General features: G+C 37.8%; 2 non-coding genes across 2 annotated transcripts; both read left to right on the top strand.

Moving 5' to 3' along the window:
* Positions 1-13,233: 13,233 nt before the first annotated feature.
* On the top strand, positions 13,234-13,341 carry LOC148565505 (small nucleolar RNA R71). The gene has a single exon (XR_015884864.1). It is a non-coding gene; the product is annotated as a small nucleolar RNA R71 (small nucleolar RNA).
* A 9,652-nt stretch (positions 13,342-22,993) lies between these two features.
* Positions 22,994-23,101, top strand: LOC148565506 (small nucleolar RNA R71). Its single transcript, XR_015884656.1, has one exon. It is a non-coding gene; the product is annotated as a small nucleolar RNA R71 (small nucleolar RNA).
* The last annotated feature ends 4,805 nt before the right edge of the window (positions 23,102-27,906 follow it).

Consider the following 27,906-nt stretch of genomic DNA (forward strand, 5'->3'; position numbering starts at 1 on the left):
ACTACCATTACTGCGAGTTAAAAGGCTGACATCTCGGTGGTTTCCATTCCAACACTGAAATTGGCCAATGGCTTTAAAGTTGCGACCTTGAGGGACTAAATTTTGAACAAAGTCTCTTTGTGAATCCTCCCTACGACTTGCTCGAGCTATCGCCACCTTCTTTGAACATTCTTCCACTAGTTTACTTTTATTCACCAGTTCAGCAAAATTTCATATCTCTAGCGAAACAACAGAATTCATCAGTTCTTCTCGGAGTCCTCCTTCAAACTTTAAATACTTCCATTCCTCAAAGTCTTCTGGGTTCCCTTGACAAATCTTGGAGAAATGGCACAAGTCATCAAACTTACGGGCATACTCAGCAACAGTCATACCCCCTTGCCTCAGCTGCATAAGCTCTATCTCTTTAGCATCACGCACTGCTCTTGGGAAATATTTCTTGTAGAATTCATCTTTAAAAATATCCCAAGGAATGTCACCTTCATTACGTTGTAGCAGTCGCTGTATCCCTTGCCACCAGTACTCAGCTTCTCCCTCGAGCATATAAGTAGCAAACTCCACGTGTTGTCCTTCCGGAACATGCTGCGCTTTCAGTGATCGTTCAATACCTCGAAACCAATTATCAGCATCAGTCGCAACGAGTGTACCCTTGAACTTAGGCGGATTAACCTTCAGAAAGGTCGCAAGGGTCATAGGTCTTTTAGGATGCCCTAAGTTATTCTCATCATTCCCATTATCTTCTCCGTATTCATTCTCGTTCCCATTTCTCACTCCAAGACGTTCAACAGCCCTAGCCACTGTTATCGCAGCTTCACGCACTACTTCAGCCGCGTTGTTCATGGTAGCCATAAACGTTTCCTGTTCCCTCTCGTAGTTAACATTAGGAATTCCTTCTCGTACGCCTCGTCTCCGTGAACCCATTGTAGTCTTGTTCACACCAAACAATCATTGTTAAGGTGATCAGTCTTAACACTTCAAGTCAAGTGTGAAAATTCCCAAAATGAAAACACAGAGACAACCATGCAGCATATATCACTGGGATATCCTATACGCATGAGACACACAACAGAGTATGCAACGAAGCATAGTCAGTCCACTCCCCAGGCTCTACTGGGAACGAACCGCTCTGATACCAAATTGTAACGACCCAATTTTCAATATGTCTAGATCATACCGGAAACTGAGCGCTACCAATTTGTCTTCCTAATTATTATCTATTATTTATCATATGAGCCTGATTCGTTGTTAAAAGCGTAGTTAATTTGCGAGGTTTTTTTTTTTTTTTGAAAACGTTTGGATTAATAGGCGGAATCACTCATAATCAATTCACAAGTAATAACAGATAAAACAGTTATAAACAACCACACATAAATACATCACAAGTAGCGAGCAACATTTAGTGATCCAGCCTTTGTTAGAGTATAGACCTTTAGTTAGAACACCCTTAAATATAGCTAGATAATAACTATATACATATACATACATACAACTTCCCAGGTCTTGACCTGTTTAAGAAGTCCCTAAGCTGGCACCCAGGCTAGCCTAGACTCTATACTCACCTAGTCCCTCTAAACTACTAAAGCGAGAGAAAGTACGTTCTAGATCTTCAAAACTCAAGTCAAGTGGAACGTCATCAAAAGATAGAACATCATCTGCTACTCCTCTGCACGATCAGACTTTTCCACAGGACGTCTCTCTGGTACCTCATGAAGTAGCCACACAATAGGAATCTCGTACACAGGATTTAGGTTAAAGTACGCATACGAACGGGATGCAGACGTTGGCTGGTCTTACAGTATATACATATAAACAGAGAACAATACTCACCCTAGACTCAGAAGACTATCTAAAGCAGAATCCTCTTCTTGCGAATGGTCATCAGCGAACTATGGTGAGGTACTCTTACTTCCATCTGAAGGGGGAAGGGAGAGAGAAGGGGTAAGAACTTGGGAGTTCTTAGTAGGGTCGGGGTTATTAGTTACGTTCATTTATTTGGGGTCGATTAGTAGACGAGTAACATAATATAGCGAAGCAGTAAACAGAAGATAAAGATAGAAAGAGAAAGTAGAGACAACAAAAAGCAAAACACAAACAAAAGAATACAAGAAAATAAAACACAGAAATAGCATACGAGCAGACAAACATAAAGAAGTAGATCACACACAGAAAGGAATGCAACAGAGAATGATGCGCAGACAAGAATGATGCATGTCTAGCCCTAGCGCAGGCCATGAGCTCATGTGTCGGTTGGCTGCCCGCAATCCCGACATTTATCCGGTCACGAGTAATCCCGATTTCCCGAATACGATTTTCCGTTCCTAAATAAATGCGCATATAATAATAGCCGCTCATTTGAGACAGCCTCTGCTTACTGCAGGAAAATATATATATACTCTGCTCTGCTCTGGGGAAGCGGAAAATAGCTGTAGGTAACTTAGTTTCCCTACAGAAGCTCTGGGTTGCATTAAGCAACTAATATATATTAAATATAGCTCTGGGTTGCATCAAGCAACTAATATATATAAATATCTCTTTATTATATTACTCTTCTCTTTATATCTCTTTACTCTGTTCTGGTTTCTCTTTTCTCTGTATCTCTTTACTCTATTTTAATTACTCTGTTCTCTGTATCTCTTTTCTCTTCTCTGATTACTCTTTTCATCTGTATCTATATTACTCTTTTTCTCTTTATCTCTTTACTTTACTCTGGTTACTCTGTTTTCTGTGTTTCTCTACTCTGCTCTGATTTCTCTGCTTAACGTATGTATTTAAAATTTATGTAAATTTCGGTATGAATAGTTTGCCTGTCCCAAGTATAGGTTCATTAAGTCTATACTGAAACAGTTTAACTTTTCATATAATACCTAACCCTAGTCGCAACTCAAGGACTAACTATGTTGCCCTAGTTCGTTCACTAATTTCTGTCTGTTTTTCTGTTATTAAAACCTTACAGACTTTTCTTTAGTTTTTATCTTTTCTTTAACTTTTTATCTTTCTTTTATCTTTGCCTCACTAATATGTTCTTACCACTCCCTAAGTGTTTTATGAAGGTAATTATGAGATTCTGCGCTTAAAGTTGTCTTTCTAAAGCTTTTACAGAAAACTGCCTTTTCCGCATTATTTTATTATTTTTATTAAAATATTATTTTTAATTAAATATTATTATTTAATATTTTATTATTATTTATTATTTTATTATTAAATTTTCGAAAATTAACTTTACTTTAACCTTTAACCTTTAAAATTCACTTTTTACCACCCGTAACTTTTAATATTTCTACTTTTACCACCCTAACTTTCAGAAATTACCATATAACCCCTCAAACACCAAATTAATTACTTCCTTACCCTTTTATGAATCAAAAAGGTGTTCTTCATTGTTCTTCATCACACTCAAAGTGTTCTTCATGTTCTTCATAAATTCTTCAGATTCTTTCTCTGTTTTTACCCGTTTTTCAGTCTTTTTAGCAACCGATTTTTACCATAATTCAAAATAAATTTCCAGCCACTAAAACCCCATCTTTTCTACATGATTTTAACACAAATTGAACCTCAATTTAAGCTTAGGGTTTCGTTTTTTCCAGCTGCCCAAGAATACACATTCATAGCTTGAATTTCATCAAATTTCATCAAATTTTCACCAAAATTTCAACAAGAATTACTCATACAAACAATCAATTTCAAGCACAGCCAAACCATATCATAATCACACAACTCAAACACAATCAATCAAGATTAAATTCGTCAATCCCTACCTGGTTTTGCTGCTCCTAATTCGGTTAAACTTTCAGGTGGTCCTTAAGCACTTTTTCCTCCTAAATCACATCAAGAACAACTTTAAATCCAAAAACTCTCAACTGACCAAATCTCACTCAGTATGTTAGGAAGAGATATCTCACCTTAGACTTGCTGGAAATTCACGTTTCTTGGCCCTCAAGTCAAGTTAAGCATGATTCCTAATGAAGAACATCAAGAAAAAATATGTTTTGTATGGTTTTCCTTGAAAACCGAATTCAAATGGGAGAGAGACAGCCATCTCACCTTATTTCCATCCTTGATAAGTTACATGGTTATGTAGAGGAAGAAGAGAGGATTATTTTGGTGAAAACGGAGTTTTGATTTGAGTTTTAGTTCAGAAGAAATCAAGCTTTGAAGATTAAGTGTTCTTGAAAGTTTCTCTCTTTTCTCTCTTGTTATTTTCGGCCAAAATGATGGAATGAGACAGCCTTGGAGGTCTTGGGGGTGTAAGGTGAGTTGTGATTGGTTGGCTTGGAGGTGGATTAAAATAATATTAAAATATCTCTGGTGTACAACTACTAAAACTAGGTGTATCGGAATACTCTTAAAAACATCTCTAAAAATTATTTTCTGAGCTACTAGCATAAATGACACTAGTAACATATTTATTATGAGAATATAACATGTATAATGAGGCCTTAGCATTGCTAAATTCATCAGAGAGTGCTGGTGCTAAGATGCACCAGTAAACCGTAAACCCAGTTAAACCGATTTTCTGTTTTTAACAAAAACAGACCAGGTAACCTTATAATGTCATTCAAGCATTTTCTAATACTAATATAATGATAATATTATACTATTATCTCTCTCCTCTCATGAATCAAGTCCGGTTCGTCAAACAGAGACTATTTACGAAAATCAGAATCAAAACTGCCAACCGATACGGTTCAAAAACTAGGTTCTTCGTGATTGCATTATCGAGCATGCCTCAGAGGAGGTTCTAGCTTAAGGATGACATAATGATAATTAGGATTGAGATACTTGATGATATAGCAGAGGTGTTCCCTTTACTGATCTTCCGGAGAAATCCGTACTTTCAGAAAAGATCTCATGTACTCGAAAATCACGGTTGTTACAGCCATCCTGAAAGAAGAGAAAAGGGAAGAAAAGTAACCCAGAAACAAAGATAGAAAACAAATAAAATATGGGTGGGTTAATGCCAAATAATGAGGGTCTCAATTATATGGTAGCTGCAACATGCAAGTGAAAAAACAGTAGAAGCAAATGGCATATCAGTAGTGCGAAAATTGCAACAATGGGGAAGCGATAGTAGGTAATGAAAGACAATATAAATTCATGTCAATACAAAAGGAACACAGGTATCATAAAAGATTTGCATTGACAGATAAATAATATCACCCAAAAGTGTAAAACAAGTCACTAAGCACCAAAATAATACCAGAAAAGATATAACAGTTGACTAAGAACATTTAACACCAACGGAGAAAATAAGAAATGTAGAATAGAAAATAAAAAGATGAAAAAAATTAAAATGCAAGAAGGAAAGTATGCAAATGCAATAAGGAAAACAAAATGAAAGAGAATGATGAGGAGAAGTTAAAGAAAAGAAGAAGAAGAAAGTAAGAAAGGAGGAAGAAAGAAGGAGAAAGGAGAGAAGAAAGGAGAAAGGAATGAGAAACGGAACGCGACGCGCGCGCGCAAGTCACGCGTGCACATGAAAACTGCATTAGCCATGCGACGCTTACGCATCGCCCACGCGTATGCGTGGGTGCCAGAAGAAGAAATGTGACGCGCGAGCGTCGGTCACGCGTATGCGTGACAACTCGCGCGATTCCAACACAGGGGCAGCCTAACTTTCTGTTCAATTCGCTCTTTACGCCGATTTGCATGCCCACGCGTACGCGTCTGGTGCACAAAATTATGATTCACACTTTTCACAACTCCGCACAACTAACCAGCAAGTGCACTGGGTCATCCAAGTAATACCTTACGTGAGTAAGGGTCGATCCCACGGAGATTGTCGGCTTGAAGCAAGCTATGGTCATCTTGTAAATCTCAGTCAGGCGGATTCAATTGGTTATGAGGTTTTGATAATTAAAAGATAAATAAAACATAAAATAAAATAAAGGTACTTATTTAATTCATTGGTGGGAATTTCAGATAAGCGTGTGAAGATGTTTTGTTGCTTCAGAACCTCTGTTTTCCTATTGTCTTCTTCCAATCATGCGTGCTCCTTTCCATGGCAAGCTGTATGATCCTCTCGGATGAAAAATACCAGGTACAATCTTTGCACGGCTAATCAACTGTCGGATTTCTCGTCTCGGATGAAAAATACCAGGTACAGCTACCGCACAGCTAATTATCTGTCGGTTCCCGCTAGCATCGAAATAGGACCCTTATCCTTTTGCATACTGTCACTGCGCCCAACATTCGCAAGTTTGAAGCTCGTCACAGTCATCCCTTCCCAGATCCTACTCGAAATACTACAGACAAGGTTTAGACTTTCTAGATCTCAGGAATGGCTGCCAATTGGTTCTAGCCTATACCACGAAGATCCTAATCTCACGGACTCGGTCTGTGTATTAGAGACCCAAGAGAATATACTCCAGCTGTCATCCAATGACTATGTTGAACATCATGTAGACCGCTTTGTGGTTGTCAGGCACGCGAATCTCGGCTAAGCAAGTAATGAAGATAGTGGGTGATTGTCACGGGTCACCCCTTCATTCTGACTTAACTAAATTAAGTACAAGAGTATATCTTGGACAAGAAGTAGGTGAGAATTGAAAGAAAAACAATAGTACTTGCATTAATTCATGAAGAACAACAGAGCTCCACACCTTAATCTATGAGCTTGGTATGCGAAATTGTTACTCAGGTTGTGAATTATTGTTCGAAATTGATTCCCTGGCGATGGCACCAAAAACGGATGCACAGAACCATGGTCTAAACATATCTTCACAACTTCGCATAACTAACCAGCAAGTGCACTGGGTCGTCCAAGTAATAAACCTTACGTGAGTAAGGGTCGATCCCACGGAGATTGTTGGTATGAAGCAAGCTATGGTCACCTTGTAAATCTCAGTCAGGCGGATATAAAATAGTTATGGAGTTTTCGAAATTAATACTAAAATAAGGATAGAAATACTTATGTAAATCATTGGTGAGAATTTCAGATAAGCGCATAGAGATGCTTTCGTTCCTCTGAACCACTGCTGCCTTCATCCAATCAATCCTACTCCTTTCCATGGCTGGCTTTATGCAAGGGCATCACCGTTGTCAATGGCTACATCCCATCCTCTTGTGAAAATGGTCCAAATGCTCTGTCATAGCACGGCTAATCATCTGAGGTTCTCGATCATGCTGAAATAGGATTCACCTTCCTTTTGCGTCTGTCACTACGCCCAGCACTCGCGAGTTTGAAGCTCGTCACAGTCATTCAATCCCTGAATCCTACTCGGAATACCACAGACAAGGTTTAGACTTTCCGGATTCTCATGAATGCCGCCATCAATCTAGCTTACACCACGAAGATTTTGATTAAGAGATCTAAGAGATACTCATTCAATCTAAGGTAGAACGGAAGTGGTTGTCAGGCACGCGTTCATAAGGAATGATGATGATTGTCACGTTCATCACATTCAGGTTGAAGTGCGAATGAATATCTTAGAAGCGAAATAAGATGAATCGAATAGAAAACAGTAGTACTTTGCATTAATCTTTGAGGAACAGCAGAGCTCCACACCTTAATCTATGGAGTGCAGAAACTCTACCGTTGAAAATACATAAGTAATGAAGGTCCAGGCATGGCCGAATGGCCAGCCCCCAAACGTGATCAATAGATCAAAAGATAATCCAAAGATGTCTAATACAATAGTAAAAGGTCCTATTTATAATAAACTAGCTACTAGGGTTTACAAAAGTAAGTAATTGACTCATAAATCCACTTCCGGGGCCCACTTAGTGTGTGCTTGGGCTGAGCTTGAAGTCTACACATGGAGAGGTCATTCTTGGAGTTGAACGCCAGCTTTTGTGCCAGTTTGGGCGTTGAACTCCACTTTGCAACTTGTTTCTGGCGCTGGACGCCAGAATTGGACAGAGAGCTGGCGTTGAATGCTAGTTTGCGTCGTCTAAACTTGGGCAAATTATGAACTATTATATATTGCTGGAAAGCCCTGGATGTCTACTTTCCAACGCAATTGGAAGCGCGCCATGTGGAGTTCTATAGCTCCAGAAAATCTATTTTGAGTGTAGGGAGGTCAGAATCCAACAGCATCAGCAGTCCTTCTTCAACCTCTGAATCTGATTTTTGCTCAAGTCCCTCAATTTCAGCCAGAAAATACCTAAAATCACAGAAAAAAACACAAACTCATAGTAAAGTCCAGAAATGTGAATTTAACATAAAAACTAATGAAAACATCCCTAAAAGTAACTAGATTCTACTAAAAACATACTAAAAACAATGCCAAAAAGCGTATAAATTATCCGCTCATCACAACACCAAACTTAAATTGTTGCTTGTCCCCTAGCAACTGAAAATCAAATAGGATAAAAAGAAGAGAATATACTATAAATTCCAAATTATCAATGAAACATAGCTCCAATCAGATGAGCGGGACTTGTAGCTTTTTGCCTCTTGAATAGTTTTGGCATCTCACTTTATCCATGGAGGTTCAGAATGATTGGCATCTATAGGAACTCAGAGTCCAGATAGTGTTATTGACTCTCCTAGTTCAGTATGATGATTCTTGAACACAGCTTCTTTATGAGTCTTGGCCGTGGCCCTAAGCACTTTGTTTTCCAGTATTACCACCGGATACATAAATGCCACAGACACATAATTGGGTGAACCTTTTCAGATTGTGACTCAGCTTTGCTAAAGTCCCCAATTAGAGGTGTCCAGGGTTCTTAAGCACACTCTTTTTTTTGCTTTGGACCTTGACTTTAACCGCTCAGTCTCAAGTTTTCACTTGACACCTACACGCCACAAGCACATGGTTAGGGACAGCTTGGTTTAGCCGCTTAGACCAGGATTTTATTCCTGTAGGCCCTCCTATCCACTGATGCTCAAAGCCTTGGGATCCTCTTTATTTACCCTTGCCTTTTGGTTTTAAGGGTTATTGGCTTTTTGCTCTTGCCTCTTGGTTTTGAGAGCTTTTGGCTTTTTCTGCTTGCTTTTTCTTTCTATTTTTTTCGCCTAATTTTTTTTCTTTTTTTTTTTCTGCAAGCTTTGTTCTTTGCTGCTTTTTCTTGCTTCAAGAATCATTTTTATGATTTTTCAGATTATCAAATAACATGTCTCCTTGTCATCATTCTTTCAAGAGCCAACATATTTAACATTCTTAAACAACAACTTCAAAAGACATATGCGCTGTTTAAGCATACATTCAGAAAACAAGAAGCATTGTCACCACATCAATATAATTAAACTAAGTTCAAGGATAAATTCAAAACTCATGTACTTCTTGTTCTTTTGAATTAAAACATTTTTCATTTAAGAGAGGTGATGGATTCATAGGACATTCATAACTTTAAGACAGAGTTACTAACTACTAATGATCATGTAATGAAGACACAAACATAGATAAGCACTTAACATAGAGAAAACAAAAAACAGAAGAAATAAGAGCAAGGAATGAATCCACCTTAGTGATGGTGGCGTTTCCTTCTTGAGGAACCAATGATGTCCTTGAGCTCTTCTATGTCTCTTCTTTGTCTTTGTTGCTCCTCCCTCATTGCTTTTCGATCTTCTCTTATTTCATGAAGGATGATGGAGTGCTCTTGATGTTCCACCCTTAGTTGTCCCATGTTGGAACTTAATTCTCCTAGGGAGGTGTTAATTTTCTCCCAATAGTTTTGTGGAGGAAAATGCATATGAGGCATCTCCGGGATCTCATGGTGATGAGCTTCCTGCGCCTCTTGAGCTCCATGAATGCGCTCTCTTACTTGCTCCATCTTTTTCTTAGTGATGGGCTTCTCTTCCTCAATGTGAATGTCTCCTTCTATGGAAGCTCCAGCTGAGTAACATAGATGGAAGATAAGATGAGGAAAAGCTAGCCTTGCCCCAGGAGAGGGCTTTTCAGCTATTTTGTAGAGTTCAAGGGAGATTACTTCATGAACCTCTACTTCTTCTCCAATCATGATGCTATGGATCATGATGGCCCGATCCACAGTAACTTCAGATCGGTTGCTAGTGGGGATGATGGAGTGTTGGATGAACTCCAACCATCCTCTAGCCACAGGCTTGAGGTCCAATCTTCTTAGTTGAACCGGCTTGCCTTTGGAGTCAATCTTCCATTGAGCTCCTTCCACACATATGTCCATGAGGACTTGGTCCAACCTTTGATTAAAGTTGACCCTTCTAGTATAGGGGCGTTCATCTCCTTGCATCATAGGCAAGTTAAACGCCAACCTCACATTTTCCGGACTAAAATCCAAGTATTTCCCCTGAACCATTATAACATAGTTCTTTGGATCCGGGTTCTTACTTTGATCATGGTTCTTGGTGATCCATGCATTGGCATAGAACTCTTGAACCATTAGGATGCCGACTTGTTGGATGGGATTTGTTAGAACTTCCCAACCTCTTCTTTGAATTTCATGTCGGATCTCCGGATACTCATTTCTTTTGAGTTTGAAAGGGACCTTGGGGATCACCTTCTTCTTGGCCACAACATCATAGAAGTGGTCTTGATGAGCTTTGGAGATGAATCTTTCCATCTCCCATGACTCGGAGGTGGAAGTTTTTGTCTTCCCTTTCCCTTTTCTAGAGGATTCTCCGGTCTTAGGTGCCATCAATGGTAATGGAAAAACAAAAAGCTTATGCTTTTACCACACCAAACTTAGAATATTGCTCACCCTCGAGCAAGAAAATAAAGAAATAGATGAAGAAGAAGAAGAAAAGATGGAGAAGAGGGGGGAGGTGTGTTTCGGCAAAGAAGAGAAGAGAGGGTTGTGTTGTGTGAAAATGAGGAAGAATGGAAGGCTTTATATAGGGAAGGGAGGGGGGTTAAGGTTCGGCCATATGGGTGGGTTTGGGTGGGAAATTGATTTGAATGTTGAAGGTAGGTGGAGTTTATTGGGTAGGTTTATGGGGAAGAGTAGGTGGATGTGAGTGGTGAAGAGTTAATAAGGAAGAGAGATGGAGGTGATAGGTGAAGGGTTTTGGGGAAGAGTGTTTATTGGGAATAGTGGATGATTGAGAAGAGAGAAGAGAGTGAGTGGAGGTAGGTGGGGATCCTGTGGGGTCCACAGATCTTGAGATGATCCTGTGGGGTCCACAGATCCTGAGGTGTTCAAGGATTTACAACCTTGCACCAAATTAGGCATGTAAAATGCCCTTGCACACAACTCTGGGCGTTCAGCGCCAGGTTGGTGCCCATTTTGGGCGTTCAACGCCCATTTGTTACCCATTTCTGGCGTTGAACGCCAGAACCATGCTTGTTCTGGGCGTTCAGCGCCAGCTCTTCTCCAGGGTTTAATTCTGGTGTTCAGCGCCCAGATGCTGCCCATTTTGGGCGTTCAGCGCCCAGATACTGCCCATTTTGGGCGTTCAGCGCCAGAACCATGCTCTGTTCTGGCATTGAACGCCAGACAGGTGCTTCCTCCAGGGTGTGATTTTTCTTCCGCTGTTTTTGATTTTGTTTATAAATTTTTCGTTTATTTTGTGACTCCACATGATCATGAACCTAAGAAAACATGAAAAACAAAAATAAAATTAGATAAATAAACATTAGGTTGCCTCCCAATAAGCGCTTCTTTAATAGCTTGACAGTGGGCTCTCATGGAGCCTCACAGATGTGCAGAGCTTTGTTGAGACCTCCCAACACCAAACTTAGAGTTTGGATATGGGGGTTTGACACCAAACATAGAGTTTGGTTGTGGCCTCCCAACACCAAACTTAGAGTTTGACTGTGGGGGCTTTGGTTGACTCTGCTTTGAGAGAAGCTTTTTCTGCTTCCTCTCCATGGATGCAGAGAGAGATCCTTGAGTTGTAAACACAAGGTTGTCCTTATTTAATTGAAGGATCAATTCTCCTCTGTCCACATCAATCATAGCTCTTGCTGTGGCTAGGAAAGGTCTTCCTAGGATGATGGATTCATCCTCTTCCTTTCCAGCATCTAGGACTATGAAATCAGCAGGGATGTAAAGGCCTTCAACCTTTACTAACACGTCCTCTACTTGTCCATAAGCCTATTTTCTTGAATTGTCTGCCATCTCTAATGAGATTTTAGCAGCTTGCACCCCATAGATTCCCAGTTTCTCTATTACAGAGAGGGACATGAGGTTTATTCCTGAACCAATATCACACAGAGCCTTAAAGATCATGGTGCCTATGGTACAAGGTATTATGAACTTTCCAGGATCCTGTCTCTTCTGAGGCAATGTCAGTTGATCCAGATCACTTAGTTCATTGGTGAACAAGGGAGATTCATCTTCCCAAGTTTCAATACCAAATAATTTGGCATTTAGCTTCATGATTGCACTAAGTAACTTGGCAGCTTGCTCTTCAGTAACATCTTCATTCTCTTCAGAAGAGGAATACTCATCAGAGCTCATGAATGGCATAAGGAGGTTCAATGGAATCTCTATGGTCTCTAGATGAGTCTCAGATTCCTTAGGTTCCTCAGAGGGAAGCTCCTTATTGATCACTGGACGTCCCAGGAGGTCTTCCTCCTTGGGATTCACGTCCTTCTCCTCTCTTGTGGGTTCGGCCATGGTAATTAATTCAATGGCCTTGCACTCTCCTTTTGGATTCTCTTCTGTATTGCTTGGGAGAGTACTAGGAGGGATTTCAGTGATCCTTTTACTCAGCTGGCTCACTTGTGCTTCCAAATTTCTAATGGAAGACCTTGTTTCATTCATGAAACTCACAGTGGCCTTAGATAGATCAGAGACTAAATTTGCTAAGCTAGATGGATTCTGCTTAGAATTCTCTGTCTGTTGTTGAGTGGATGATGGAAAAGGCTTGCTATTGCTAAACCTGTTTCTTCCACCATTATTAAAGCCTTGTTGAGGCTTTTGATCCTTCCATGAGAGATTTGGGTGATTTCTCCATGATGGATTGTAGGTGTTTCCATATGGTTCACCCATGTATTTTAACTCTGCTATTGCAGGGTTCTCAGGATCATAAGCTTCTTCCTCAGAAGATGCCTCTTGAGTACTGTTGGATGCAGCTTGCATTCCATTCAGACTCTGAGAAATCATATTGACTTGCTGAGTCAATATTTTATTCTGAGCCAATATGGCATTCAGAGTATAAATTTCAAGAACTCCCTTCTTCATAGGCGTCCCATTACTCACAGGATTCCTCTCAGAAGTGTACATAAACTGGTTATTAGCAACCATGTCAATGAGTTCTTGAGCTTCTGCAGGCGTTTTCTTTAGGTGAATGGATCCACCTGCAGAAGTATCCAATGACATCTTTGATAGCTCAGATAAACCATCATAGAATATATCCAGGATGGTCCATTCTGAAAGCATGTCAGAAGGACACTTTTTGGTCAGCTGCTTGTATCTTTCCCAAGCTTCATAGAGGGATTCACCTTCTTTTTGTCTGAAGGTTTGAACATCAGCTCTAAGCTTGCTCAGCTTTTGAGGAGGAAAGAACTTGGCTAAGAAAGCCGTGACCAGCTTATCCCAAGAGTTCAGGCTGTCTTTGGGTTGAGAGTCCAACCATATTCTAGCTCTGTCTCTTACAGCAAAAGGGAAAAGCATGAGCCTGTAGACTTCAGGATCTACTCCATTAGTCTTAACAGTATCACAGATCTACAAGAATTCAGTTAAGAACTGAAAAGGATCTTCAGATGGAAGTCCATGAAACTTGCAGCTCTGCTGCATCAGAGAAACTAGACTGAGGTTTCAGCTCAAAATTGTTTGCTCCAATGGTAGGAATGGAGATGCTTCTTCCATGTAAATTGAAATTAGGTGCAGTAAAGTCACCAAGCATTCTCCTTGCATTATTGTTGTTGGGTTCGGCTGCCATCTCCTTTACTTGTTCGAAATTTTCAATAAGGTTGTCTCTGGATTGTTGTAATTTAGCTTCTCTTAGTTTTCTCTTCAGAGTCCTTTCAGGTTCTGGATCAGCTTCAACAAGAATGCCTTTTTCTTTGTCCCTGCTCATAAGAAAGAGAAGAGAAAAAGAAAAGAAGAGGAATCCTCTATGTCACAGTAAAGAGGTTCCTTATTGTTAGTAGAAGAAGAAAAGGAATAGGGGTGAAGAAGAATGAAGAATCCAAATACAAAGGTGATGATAGGAGCAGAGATGTGAGATGAAGAGAAGTGTTAGTAGATGAATAAATAAATAGAAGGGGATGAGAGGAGGAGAGAATTTTCGAAAATAATTTTTGAAAAAGAGTTAGTGATTTTCAAAAATAGTTTTTGAAAAAGGTTAGTAGTTTTTCGAAAATTCAAATAAAAAATAAAATAATTAGTCTAATTAAAAAGAAATTTTGAAAAAGAGGGAAGATTTTTTTGAAAATTAGAGAGAGAGAGTTAGTTAGGTAGTTTCGAAAAAGGTAAGAAACAAACAAAAAGTTAGTTAGTTAGTTGAAACAAATTTTGAAAAGATAAGAAGTTAGGAAGTTAGAAAAGATATTTTGCAATCACTTTTTTGAAAAAGGTAAGATACGAAGATATTTTTGAAAAGATATGATAGAAATTAGTTTTTGAAAAAGATTTGATTTTTAAAATCTCAATTAATGACTTGATTCACAAGAAATCACAAGATATGATTCTAGAACTTAAAGTTTGAATCTTTCTTAACAAGTAAGTAACAAACTTGAAATTTTTGAATCAAAACATTAATTGATGATGTTATTTTCGAAAATATGATGTAAAATTAAGAAAAAAATTTTTGAAAAATATTTTTGAAATTTTCGAAAATAACTAAAAAAAATTAAAAAAAGATTTGATTTTTGAAAAAGATTTTGAAAAAGATAAGATTTTTTTTTTAAATTGAAAATTTGATTTGACTCATAAAAACAACTAGATTTTAAAAATTTTTGAAAAAGTCAAATCTAATTTTCAAAATTTTAAGAGAGAAAAAGGGAAAGATATTTTTTTGATTTTTGAATTTTTATGATGAGAGAGAAAAACAAGAAAAATGATGCAATGCATGAAAGTTATGGATCAAAACAATGAATGCATGCAAGAATGCTATGAATGTCAAGATGAACACCAAGAACACTATGAAGATCATGATGAACATCAAGAACACATTTTTGAAAAATTTTTAATGCAAAGAAAACATGCAAGACACCAAACTTAGAATTCTTTAATGCTTAGACATAAAGAATTCAGGAATGCATATGAAAAACAAGAAAAGATACAAAACCTGCAAATGCAAAGATCAAACAAGAAGACTTACCAAGAACAACTTGAAGATCATGAAGAACACTATGAATGCATGAATTTTTTCGAAAAATGCAAGATGAACATGCAATTGACACCAAACTTATAACATGACTCAAGACTCAAACAAGAAACACAAAAAATATTTTTTATTTTTATGATTTTCTAATTTTTTTGTATTTTTCGAAAATTATTTGAAAAATAAAAATAAGGATTCCAAAATTTTTAATATGAATTCCAGGAATCTTATGCTCTTTAAACTAAAGCTCCAATCAAAGGGTCAGGCATGGCTTAATAGCCAGCCAAGCTCTAGCATGCAAATTACATCCATTGAGGTGATTAGTTGAAGACCAATCCCAAAGCAGTTTGGGTATGGCTTTACAGCCAGATAGGATTCAACATGTTTCATGAAACACTAGAATTCATTCTTAAAAATTTTGAAGAAAAATATTTTTTTTTTGAAAACATTTTTATTTTAAAATTTTTTTTCCGAAAACAAAGGAGAAATTTTTGAAAGAGATTTTTGAAAAATTTTTGAAAACTTTTTGAAAAGAAAACGAAAAGAAAGTTACCCAATCTGAGCAACAAGATGAACCGTCAGTTGTCCAAACTCGAACAATCCCCGGCAATGGCGCCAAAAACTTGGTATGCGAAATTGTTACTCAGGTTGTGAATTATTGTTCGAAATTGATTCCCTGGCGATGGCACCAAAAACGGATGCACAGAACCATGGTCTAAACATATCTTCACAACTTCGCATAACTAACCAGCAAGTGCACTGGGTCGTCCAAGTAATAAACCTTACGTGAGTAAGGGTCGATCCCACGGAGATTGTTGGTATGAAGCAAGCTATGGTCACCTTGTAAATCTTAGTCAGGCGGATATAAAATAGTTATGGAGTTTTCGAAATTAATACTAAAATAAGGATAGAAATACTTATGTAAATCATTGGTGAGAATTTCAGATAAGTGCATAGAGATGCTTTCGTTCCTCTGAACCTCTGCTTTCCTGCTGCCTTCATCCAATCAATCCTACTCCTTTCCATGGCTGGCTTTATGCAAGGGCATCACTGTTGTCAATGGCTACATCCCATCCTCTTGTGAAAATGGTCTAAATGCTCTGTCACAGCACGGCTAATCATCTGAGGTTCTCGATCATGCTGGAATAGGATTCACCCTCCTTTTGTGTCTATCACTACGCCCAGCACTCGCGAGTTTGAAGCTCGTCACAGTCATTCAATCCCTGAATCCTACTTGGAATACCACAGACAAGGTTTAGACTTTCCGGATTCTCATGAATGCCGCCATCAATCTAGCTTACACCACAAAGATTCTGATTAAGAGATCTAAGAGATACTCATTCAATCTAAGGTAGAATGGAAGTGGTTGTCAGGCACACGTTCATAAGGAATGATAATGATTGTCACGTTCATCACATTCAGGTTGAAGTGCGAATGAATATCTTAGAAGCAAAATAAGATGAATTGAATAGAAAACAGTAGTACTTTGCATTAATCTTTGAGGAACAGCAGAGCTCCACACCTTAATCTATGGAGTGCAGAAACTCTACCGTTGAAAATACATAAGTAATGAAGGTCCAGGCATGGCCGAATGGCCAGCCCCCAAACGTGATCAATAGATCAAAAGATAATCCAAAGATGTCTAATACAATAGTAAAAGGTCCTATTTATAATAAACTAGCTACTAGGGTTTACAGAAGTAAGTAATTGATGCATAAATCCACTTCCGGGGCCCACTTGGTGTGTGCTTGGGCTGAGCTTGAAGTCTACACGTGGAAAGGTCATTCTTGGAGTTGAACGCCAGCTTTTGTGCCAGTTTGGGCGTTGAACTCCACTTTGCAACTTGTTTCTAGCGCTGGACGCCAGAATTGGGCAGAGAGCTGGCGTTGAACGCCAGTTTGCATCGTCTAAAATTGGGCAAAGTATGGACTATTATATATTGCTGGAAATCCCTGGATGTCTACTTTCCAACGCAATTGGAAGCGCACCATTTTGAGTTCTGTAGCTCCAGAAAATCCATTTTGAGTGCAGGGAGGTCAGAATCCAACAGTATCAGCAGTCCTTCTTCAACCTCTGAATCTGATTTTTGCTCAAGTCCCTCAATTTCAGCCAGAAAATACCTGAAATCATAGAAAAACACACAAACTCATAGTAAAGTCCAGAAATGTGAATTTAACATAAAAACTAATGAAAACATCCCTAAAAGTAACTAGATTCTACTAAAAACATACTAAAAATAATGCCAAAAAGCGTATAAATTATCCGCTCATCAGAGGTGTAGAAACTCCACCGTAGAAAATACATAAGAGAAAATAGTTTAGGTATGGCCGTGTGGCCAGCCTTCAAGTCCAAGGATGATAATATCATAATCCCCTAATACAATAGTAAAAAGTGCTATTTATACTAAACTAGTTACTAGGGATTATAGAAAATGAATAACTAAGTGCAGATAGTGCAAAAATCCATTTCTGAGGCCCACTTGGTGTGTGCTTGGGCTGAGCATTGAAGCTTTCACGTGCATAGGCTATTCTTGGAATTAAACACCAGCTTGGGTGCCAGTTTGGGCGTTTAACTCCAGTTCTGGTGCCAGTTTGGGCATTTTACTCCAGAAAAGGGTCTTTGGTGGGCATTTAGACGCCAGTTGGGCCATCAAATCTCGGGCAAAGTATGGACTATTAAACATTTCTGGAAAGCCCAAGATGTGTACTTTTCAACACAATTTAGAACGCACCAATTGGGCTTCTGTAGCTTCAGAAAATCTACTTCGAGTGTAGGAGGGTCAGAATCCAACAGTATCTACAGTCCTTTTTCAGCCTCTGAATCAGATTTTTGCTCATGTCCCTCAATTTCAGCCAGAAAACACCTGAAATTATAGAAAAACACACAAACTCATATTAAAGTCCAGAAATGTGATTTTTGCATGAAAACTAATAAAAATATAATAAAAAGTAATTAAAACATATTAAAAACTATGTAAAAATAATGCCAAAAATGGTATAAATTATCCGCTCATCACAACACCAAACTTAAATTGTTGCTTGTCCCCAAGAAACTAAAAACAAAATAGGATAAAAAGAAGAGAAAATACAATAAATTCCAAAAATATCAATGAAGATTAGTTTCAATTATATGAGCAGGACTAGTAGCTTTTTACTTCTGAAAAGTTTTGGCATCTCACTTTATCCTTTGAAGTTCAGAATGATTGGCATCCATAGGAACTCAGAATTCAGATAGTGTTATTGATTCTCTTAGTTCAGTATGTTGATTCTTGAACACAGCTACTTTATGAGTCTTGGCCGTGACCCTAAGCATTTTATTTTCCAGTATTACCACCGGATACATAAATGCCATAGACACATAACTGGGTGAACCTTTTCAGATTGTGACTCAGTTTTGCTAGAGTCCCCAGTTAGAGGTGCCCAGAGCTCTTAAGCACACTCTTTTTGCTTTGGACCACGACTTTAACCACTCAGTCTCAAGCTTTTCACTTGACACCTTCACGCCACAAGCACATGGTTAGGGACAGCTTGGTTTAGCCACTTAGGCCAGGATTTTATTCCTTTGGGCCCTCCTATCCATTAATGCTCAAAGCCTTGGATCCTTTTTACCCTTGTCTTTTGGTTTAAAGGGCTATTGGCTTTTTCTGCATGCTTTTTCTTTTTTTTTCTTTTTTTTCTTTATTTTTTGCCATTTTTTTTCGCAAGCTTTGTGTTTTTCACTGCTTTTTCTTGCTTCAAGAATCAATTTTATGATTTTTTAGATTATCAATAACATTTCTCTTTTTTCATTATTCTTTCAAGAGCCAACAATTTTAACATTCATAAACTTCACTATAAAAAATATGCACTATTCAAGCATTCATTCAGAAAACAAAAAGTGTTGCCACCACATCAAAATAATTAAACTATTATCAAGATAGATTTCGAAATTCATGTACTTCTTTTTCTTTTTCAGAAAACATTTTTCATTTAAGAAAGGTGAAGGATTCATAGGACATTCATAGCTTTAAGACATAGGCACTAAACACTAATGATCATGTAATGAAGACACAAACATAGTCAAAACATAAAGCATAAAAACCAAAAACAGAAAAATAAATAACAAGGAGATTAAAGAACGGGTCCACCTTAGTGATGGTGGCTTCTTCTTCCTCTTGAAGAACCAATGGAGTTCTTGAGCTCCTCAATATCTCTTCCTTGCCTTTGTAGCTCCTCCCTCATGGCCTTTTAGTCCTCTCTGATTTTATGGAGGATAATGGAGTGCTCTTGGTGCTCCATCCTTAGTTGCCCCATGTTAGAACTTAATTCTCCTAAAGAAGTGTTGAGTTGCTCCCAGTAGTTGTGTGGAGAAAAATACATCCCTTGAGACATCTCAGGGATTTCTTGATGAAGAACTTCCTCATGATCTTGTTGAGGTCCATGAGTGGGCTCTCTTGTTTGCTCCATCCTCTTCTTAGTGATGGGCTTGTCTCCTTTAATGAGGATGTCTTCCTCTATGACAATTCCAGCTGAATTATATAGGTTACAGATGAGATGAGGGAAGGCTAACCTTGCCAAAGTGGAGGGCTTGTCCGCCACCTTGTAGAGTTCTAGAGGTATGATCTCATGAACTTCTACTTCCTCTCCATTCATGATACTATGGATCATGATAGCCCGGTCTATTATAACTTCAGACCGGTTGCTAGTAGAAATGATAGAGCGTTGGATGAACTCCAACCATCCCCTAGCCACAGGTTTGAGGTCAAGCCTTCTTAATTGAATCGGCTTACCTCTTGAGTCTCTCTTCCATTGAGCTCCTTCCACACAGATGTCTATGAGGACTTGGTCCAACCTTTGATCAAAGTTGACCCTTCTAGTGAAAGGGTGAGGATCTTCTTGTATCATTGGCAAGTTAAATGCCAACCTCACATTTTCCAGACTGAAATCCAAGTAATTCCCCCGAACCATTGTGAGCCAATTCTTTGGGTTCGGGTTCACACTTTGATCATGGTTCTTAGTGATCCATGCATTAGCATAGAACTCTTGAACCATTAAGATTCTGACTTGTTGGATTGGGTTGGTGAGAACTTCCCAACCTCTTCTTCGAATCTCACGTTGGATCTCCAAATATTCACTCTTTTTGAGCATGAAGGGGACCTCGGGGATCTCCTTTTTCTTGGCCACAACTTCATAGAAGTGGTCTTGATGGACCTTTGAGATGAATCTCTCCATCTTCTATGACTCGGAGGTGGAAGCAATTGCCTTCTCTTTCCTCTTTCTAGAGATTTTTCTGGTCTTAGGTGCCATTAATGGTTATGGAAAAACAAAAAGTAGAGCTTTTTCCCACACCAAACTTAAAAGGTTTGCTCGTCCTCGAGCAAAAGAAGAAAGAAAGGAGTAGAAGAAGAAGAAATGGAGGAGATAGAGGGGAGTGTTGGTTTCGGCCAAGGGGGTAGGAGTGTGTATGATGTGTGAAATTGAAGGTGGTGAGAAGGGGTATTTATAGGGTAAGAGAGAGGGGGAATTCGTGTATTAGGGGTTGGGTTTGGGAGGGAAATTGTTTGAATTTGAATGATGAGGTAGGTAGGGTTTTATGATAGATGGATGTGAGTGGTGAAGAGGTTGTGGGGAAGAGTGTTATGGAGAGGTGTGAAGAGGAGAGAGAGTGAGTTGGGATAGGTAGGGATCTTGTGGGGTCCACAGATCCGGAGGTGTCAAGAAATTCTGCTCCCTGCACCTTTCTGGCGTTTAAACGCCCCCTGTGTGCCATTTTTGGCGTTTATCGCCAACTCTGCTACCTTTTTTGGCGTTAAACGCCAGGCTGATGCCCCTTTCTGGCGTTTAACGCCCATCAGACACCCTTTTCTGGCATTAAATGCCAGTTTGTCTGCCAATTCTGGCATTTAACGCCAGCCAGATACTAGACACCCTTTTCTGGCGTTAAACGCCAGTCTGCCTGCCATTTCTGGCATTTAACGCCCAGAATGCTGCCAGATTGGGAGTTAAACGCCCATTCTGCTATCCTTATTGGCGTTTAAACGCCAGTAAGCCTGTCCTCCAGGGTGTGCTATTTTGTATGCTGTTTTTGATTTTGCTTTAATTCTGCAGCTGTTTTTATGACTTCACATGATCATCAACCTAAAGAAAACATAAAATGACAACGAAATATAAATAAATATAATTAAATATCATTGGGTTGCCTCTCAATAAGCGCTTCTTTAATATCAATAGCTTGACAGTGAGCTCTTAGAGAGCTTCACAGAGACTCAAAGCTTGATGGTGGCCTCCCAACACCAAACTTAGGAGTTGAGTGCGGGGGCTCTGTTTGACTCTGTATTGAGAGAAGCTTTTCATGCTTCTTCTCCATGGTTACAGAAGAAGATCCTTGAGCCTTAAACACAAGATAGTCCTTATTCAATTGATGGATTAACTCTCCTCTATCCACATCAATCACAGCTCTTGCTGTGGCTAGGAAGGGTCTTCCAAGGATAATGAATTCATCTTCATCCTTCCCAGTGTCTAGGATTATGAAGTCAGCAGGGATGTATAGGCCTTCAACCTTCACTAAGACATCCTCTACAAGTCCATAAGCCTATTTCATTCATTTGTCTGCCATCTCTAGTGAGATTCTTGCAGCTTGTACCTCAAAGATTCCTAATTTCTCCATTACAGAGATTGGCATGAGGTTTATTCCTGACCCTAAGTCGCACAGAGCTTTCTCAAAGGTCATGGTGCCTATGGTACAGGGTATTAAGAACTTTCCGGGATCCGGTTTCTTCTGAGGTAAATTCAGTTGAACTAAAGCATTCAGTTCATTGATGAGCAATGGAGGTTCATCCTCCCAAGTCTCATTACCAAATAACTTGGCATTCAGTTTCATGATTGCTCCTAAATACTGAGCAACTTGCTCTTCAACAATATCTTCATCCTCTTCAGAGGAAGAATACTCATCAGAGCTCATAAATGGCAACAGTAAGTTCAGTGGAATCTCTATGGTCTCTATATGAGCCTCAGATTCCTTTGGTTCCTCAATAGGGAATTCCTTAGTGGTCAGTGGACGTCCATTGAGGTCTTCCTCATTGGAAATCACTGCCTCTTCCTCCTCTATAGTTTTGGCCATGTTGGGTATATTTATGGCCTTGCACTCTCTTTTTGGATTCTCTTCTGTATTGCTTGAGAGAGTACTAGGAGGGATTTCAGTAACTCTTTTACTCAGCTGACCCACTTGTGCCTCCAAATTTCTGATGGAGGACCTTGTTTCAGTCTTGAAACTGAGAGTGGTCTTAGATAGATCAGAGACTATGGTTGCTAAGTCAGAGAGGCTCTGCTTAGAATTCTCTGTCTGTTGCTTAGAAGATAATGGAAAAGGCTTGCTATTGCCAAACCTATTTCTCCCACCATTATTATTATTGAAGCCTTGTTGAGGCTTCTGTTGATCTTTCTATGAGAAATTTGGATGATTTCTCCATGAAGGATTATAGGTGTTTCCATAGGATTATCCCATGTAATTCACCTCTTCTATTGCAGGATTCTCAGGGTCATAAGCTTCTTCTTTAGAGGAGGCTTCTTTAGCACTGCCGGATGCAGCTTGCATTCCAGTCAAATTCTGAGAAATCATATTGACTTGCTGAGTCAATATTTTATTCTGAGCCAATATTGCATTCAGAGTATCAATATCAAGAACTCCTTTCTTCTAGGTCATCCCATTATTCACAGGATTTCTTTTAGAAGTATACATGAACTGGTTATTTGCAACCATTTCAATGAGTTCCTGGGCTTCTGCAGGCGTCTTCTTCAGATGAAGAGATCCACCAACAGAGTGGTCCAATGACATCTTGGACAATTCAGACAGACCATCATAGAATATACATAAGATGCTCCATTCTGAAAGCATGTCAGAAGGACACCTTCTGATCAATTGCTTGTATCTTTCCCAAGCTTCATAGAGGGATTCACCTTCCTTCTGTCTGAAGGTTTGGACTTCCACTCTAAGCTTGCTCAACTTTTGAGGTGGAAAGAATTTGGCCAAGAAAGCATTAACCAACTTTTCCCAAGAGTTCAGGCTTTCTTTAGGTTGTGAGTCTAACCATCTCCTAGCTCTGTCTCTTACAGCAAAGGGGAAAATCATAAGTCTATAGACCTCGTGATTAACCCCATTGGTCTTAACAGTGTCACAGATTTGCAAGAATTTAGCTAAGAACTGATGAGGATCTTCTAATGAAAGTCTATGAAACTTGCAATTCTGCTGCATTAGAGAAACTAATTGAGGCTTAAGCTCAAAGTTGTTTGCTCCAATTGCAGGAATTGAGATGCTTCTTCCATAGAAGTCAGAAGTTGGTGTAGTAAAGTCACCAAGCATCTTCCTTGCATCTCCACCATTGTTATTATTTTCGGCTGCCATCTCTACTTCTTTTTTGAAAATTTCTGTTAGGTCCTCTCCAGAGTTTTGTGCTTTAGCTTCTCTTAGCTTCCTCTTTAGAGTCCTTTCAGGTTCAGGATCAGCTTCAACAAGAATGTTCTTATCCTTGTTCTTGCTTATATGAAAAAGAAGAGAACAAAGAGAATAATAGAATCCTCTATGTCATAGTATAGAGATTCCTTTATATGAGTAGAAGAAGAGAAGAATAGAAGAATGAGGTAGAGAGAGAATAAAGAGAATTCGAATACAGAGAGAGGGAAATGGTTCAAATTTTAAGAAGAAGAGAAGTGTTAGTAATTAAATAAAATAAATAGAAAGAGATGAGAGAGAGTATTCGAATATTAATTTAAAAGAAAAGAAAAATATTTTTTTTATTTTAATTATTAGTTAGAATTCGAATTTATTAAAAGAAATAAAATAAAATTAGAATTCAAAACAATTAGTTATTTAAATTTTTTTTTGAAAAAGTGGTTAGTGATTTTCGAAAATTAGAGAGAGAAAAGTAATTAGGTGGTTTTGAAAAAGATAAGAAGTAGTAAACTTTTAAAATCAAACAAAAAGTCAAGTAGTTAATTGAAAAAGATTTGAAAATAAATTTTGAAAAGATAAGAAGTTAGAAAAAGATTTTGAAATTAAATTTTGAAAAAGATATGATTGAAATTTATTTTGAAAAAGATTTGAAAAAGAAATTTAAAAATATTCGATTTTGAAAATTAAAATTGATGACTTGACTAACAAGAAACTAAAAGATATGATTCTAGAATTTAAAGATTGAACTTTTCTTAAAAGAAAAGTAACAAACTTGAAATTTTTGAATCAAATCATTAATTGTTAGTAAAGTTTTCGAAAATATGAAATAAAAATAAGAAAAAAATTTTGAAAATTTATTTAAAAAAATTTCAAAAATATTAAAAAAATGAAAAAGATTTGATTTTTAAAAAAGATTTGAAAAGATAAAATTTTTAAATTGAAAATTTGACTTGACTAACAAGAAACAACTAAATTTTGAAAATTTTTGACTAAGTCAACCCAAAATTTCGAAATTTATGAGTAAAATAAGGGAAAGATATTATTTTTTATTTTTTTTGAATTAATGAAGAGAGAGAAAAACAACAGAATGACACAAGACATAAGAATTTAAGATTAAAACAAATAATGCATGTAAGAACACTTTGAATGTCAAGATGAACACCAAGAACACTTTGAAGATTATGATGAACATCAAGAACATATTTTTGAAAATTTTTAAGAAAAGAAACACATGCAAGACACCAAACTTAGAAATTTTTAATGTTTAGACACTATGGATTCGAAAATGCATATGAAAAATAACAAAAAACACTGATGAGCGGATAATTTATACGCTTTTTGGCATTGTTTTTACATAGTTTTTAGCATGATTTAGTTAGTTTTTAGCATATTTTTATTAGTTTTCAAATAAAAATCACATTTCTGGACTTTACTATGAGTTTGTGTGTTTTTCTATGATTTCAGGTAATTTCTGGCTGAAATTGAGGGACTTGAGCAAAAATCAGATTCAGAGGTTGAAGAAGGAATGCAGATGCTGTTGGATTCTGACCTCCCTGCACTCAAAATGGATTTTATGGAGCTAAAAGAGTCCAAATGGTGCGCTCTTAATTGCGTTGGAAAGTAGACATCTAGGGCTTTCCAGCAATATATAATAGTTCATACTTTGCCAGAGTTTAGATGATGCAAACTAGCGTTCAATGCCAGCTCTCTGCCCTATTCTGGAGTTAAACGCCAGAAACAGGTTGCAAAGCAGAGTTAAACGCCAGAAACAGGTTACAAACTGGCGTTTAACTCCAAGGAAGACCTCTACACATGAAAGCTTCAATGCTCAGCCCAAGCACACACCAGCTGGGCCCGGAAGTGGATTTCTGCATCAATTACTTATTTCTGTAACCCTAGTAACTAGTTTAGTATAAATAGAACTTTTTACTATTGTATTTACATCTTTTGAGGAGCTTTTGATCATGTTTTGATGATTGAACCTTCTTTGGGAGGCTGGCCATTCGGCCATGCCTGGACCATTATCACTTATGTATTTTCAAAGGTAGAGTTTCTACACACCATAGATTAAGGTGTGGAGCTCTGCTGTTCCTCATGAATTAATGCAAAGTACTATTGTTTTTCTATTCAATTCAAGCCTATTTCTTCTCTAAGATATTCATTTGCACACAAGAACATGACGAATGTGATGATTATGTGATGCTCATCACCATTCTCACCTATGAATGCGTGTCTGACAACCACTTCCGTTCTACATGCAAACAAGCTTGAATGTGTATCTCTTAGCCTCCTGATCATGAGATCAGAGTCTTCGTGGTATAGGCTAGAATTATTGGTGGTCATTCTTGAGATCCGGAAAGTCTAAACCTTGTCTGTGGTATTCCGAGTAGGATCTGGGAAGGGATGGCTGTGACGAGCTTCAAACTCGCGAGTGCTGGGCGTAGTGACAGACGCAAAAGGATTACTGAATCCTATTCCAGTATGATCGAGAACCGACAGATGATTAGCCGTGCGGTGATAGCGCATTTTGGACCATTTTCACTGAGAGGACGGGAAGTAGCCATTGACAACGGTGATTCCCTACATAAAGTTTGCCATGGAAAGGAGTAGGAATGATTGGATGAAGACAGCAGGAAAGCAGAGGTTCAGGAGGAACAAAAGCATCTCTATATGCTTATCTGAAATTCTCACCAATGAATTACATAAGTATTTCTATCCTATTTTATATTTTAATTATATTTTAATTATCAATTCACCATAACCATTTGAATCCGCCTAACTGAGATTTACAAGGTGACCATAGCTTGCTTCAAGCCGACAATCTCCGTGGGATCGACCCTTACTCACGTAAGGTTTATTACTTGGACGACCCAGTGCACTTGCTGGTTAGTTGTGCAAAGTTGTGACAAAGAATTAAGATTATGAACGTGCATATAAAGTTTTTGACGCCGTTACCAAGGAATGAATGATCACGATTTCGCATACCAAGTTTTTGGCGCCGTTGTCGGGGAATGAACGATCACGATTTTGCATACCAAGTTTTTGGCGCCGTTGCCAGGGATTGTTTGAGTTTGGACAACTGACGGTTCATCTTGTTGCTCAGATTAGGTAATTTTATTTTAATTTTAAGTTTTTGTTTTTATTCTTTTTATTTTCGAAAAATTTTCAAAAAAAAATTTAAATTATTCTCTGTTCTTCAAAATTTTTAAGAAGGAATTCTAGAGTTTCTTCATGATCTGTTGAAGCCTGGCTGGCTGTCAAGCCATGTCTAAATTTTTGGACTGAGGCCTCCACTTATCATGGTAAGAGCCCTTGGACTCTCATCTAATCAGTTGTTATATGCCTGATTTGTATCTGCTGAAGCTTGGCTGGCCATTGGCCATGTCTAGTGTTTTAGACCGGAGCTTTCACTGAAAGCTTAGCTGGCTAGTAAGCCATGTCTAATTCCTGGACCGGAGCTTTAGACTAACATTGCATGATTCCTGAAATTCTCATTAAAAATTTTGAAATCCTTATTTTTCTTTTTGCAATTAATTTTCGAAAAAAAAATTCCAAAAAACTTTTAAAACCATAAAACCAAAAATAATTTTGTGTTTCTTGTTTAAGTCTTGTGTCAATTTTTAAGTTTGGTGTCAGTTGCATCTTTTTAATTGTTCTTTAATTTTCAAAACTCATGCATGGTGTTCTTCATAATCTTCAAGTTGTTCTTGATGATTTGCTTTGTTTGATCTTTGCATTTTTATGTTTTGTGTCTTTTCTTGTTTTTCATATGCATTTTCAATTTGTTAGTGTCTAAAGTTTGAAAATTTCTAAGTTTGGAGTCTTGCATGTTTTTCTTTTCTTAAAAATTTTCAAAAATAAGTTCTTGGTGTTGATCTTGACATTCAAGGTGTTCTTGGTGTTCATCTTGACATTCAAAGTGTTCTTGCATGCATCATGTGTTTTGATCTTGAATTCTCATGTTTTGAGTCTTTTCATTGTTTTTCTCTTGCATCATTAAAAATTCAAAAATAAAAAAATATCTTTCCCTTTTCTCTCATAAATTTTCGAAAATTTGAGTTGACTTTTTCAAAACTTTTTAAAATTTAGTTGTTTCTTATGAGTCAAATCAAATTTTCAATTTAAAAATTCTATCTTTTTCAAATCTTTCTCAAAAATCAAATCTTTTTCACTTTTTCTTTCATATTTTCAAAAATTTCAAATTGATTTTCAAAAATCCTTTTCTTATTTTGTTTCATAATTTCAAAATCTTTACTAACAATTAATGTGATTGATTCAAAAATCTTAAGTTGTTACTTGCCTACTAAGAAAGGTTCAATCTTTAAATTTTAAAATCATATCTTTTTGTTTCA

Source organism: Arachis ipaensis, chromosome B5, assembly GCF_059453495.1.
Source record: "Arachis ipaensis isolate K30076 ecotype BB chromosome B5, ASM5945349v1, whole genome shotgun sequence".
NCBI classification, from domain to species: Eukaryota; Viridiplantae; Streptophyta; class Magnoliopsida; order Fabales; family Fabaceae; genus Arachis; species Arachis ipaensis.